Source organism: Mus caroli, unplaced genomic scaffold (genome assembly GCF_978045245.1).
Source record: "Mus caroli unplaced genomic scaffold, Mus_caroli_1 scaffold_13, whole genome shotgun sequence".
Lineage (NCBI taxonomy): Eukaryota > Metazoa > Chordata > Mammalia > Rodentia > Muridae > Mus > Mus caroli.
The window spans coordinates 10,144,823-10,146,173 of NW_028227268.1; positions in this window are offsets into that span (position 1 = coordinate 10,144,823).

The following is a 1,351-nucleotide window of genomic DNA, read 5'->3' on the forward strand; positions in this document are numbered from 1 at the left end:
CATGGAATCCATTTTGTTTTCTTCCAGAAACTCCAGTCTTGGGCTGGCAGTCAATGAATGTCTCTTGTCCACTGGAGGACAGGAGTTTGGGTTCTGTTTGCCACAGTCTCCATCCTTCACAGACTTCCCAAATATATCATAGCCGCTGAAGCTCATGCAGCTCCCAAGGTCAAGGATACAACCAACTATAAAGAGAAGGCACCGTCCTGTTTTATATAAATGATGATTAAGATCTGCAGTTGCTTGGGGTAGAATGATATCCCGCCTGTAGTTGCTTTTTTTTTTTTTCATAACTCCTGCTGAAATAAAACTTGGAAACGAGAGGGAAAAGATTGATATTGTTGGTCATTGGGGTTTGCATTTTGCATTCCTCAAATAATGGGATGTAATACGGTTATGTGGAAAACAGATTGATTTTTCCCTATTTTCCCACAGAGATAATCGGGAACAGACTGGAGGAAATTCCTAGGTTTCACTGGGGGAACTGTGTGCAACACAACTGAAGAGGAAAACAAGCGAAAACCAAACTAAAACCATCCTTTTGTGTAATTTTCCCTTCGATATTTTTTAAGTAGGAAATTTGCTAAGCAATTTGTTTTATTCCAGTGAGTCTCAGGAATTTGGGAATATGCTTGGTTTTGTTTTAAAAAAAAATGTTTCAGAATACCTCACTCCTTGGGTAAATCACAGATGATCTCAGTTAAAATCATGATAATAGAGATAGAATTTACATAATGATTTTCTTATAGGGAATTATAATATATGGTTTAGAATATATTCCTTACCACCCCTTTTCCAACCCCTCACTTCTCTGCCTCTTTTGGTACTAGCGGAGGCAGAAAAATGATATCAATATGTTACTATGATTGTAATAAGGCCAGAGATCTTGGAACATATTCCCAATGTCACCCAGTTGGTAGTGGCAGTCCTGGAAACTCTCCTATTTCTATGTAGGCAGACTTTTATTAATGTGGAACAAAGGAATTTGCCCGTTAATTTAATTTCCTATGTCTTCATAGGATGCCAGTCAACTCGCGTGACTCAAGTTTATGATTAATCAGGCCGAATTTAATGGCTTGACCCCAAAATATTGTCTTCAGCCTTTAATTTGTGAAATTTCATTCATTTTCTACTCCCAGACAGTGGGCTTGAATAGAACACAAGTGTTGATCAGTTCCTTCTGTGGTCAGCGAATGGTTAGTGCATGAAAAATAGCTTTCAATTTGGAGAAAGAAACTAATAGAATTTATCCTACGTCCAAAGTATCTATAGAAATAATATCACCAGAAAAATCAGCCATGTTAAAGGGTCTATCATTTTTTATTATTTTTGTTTTAAAGCCCTGTGTCTT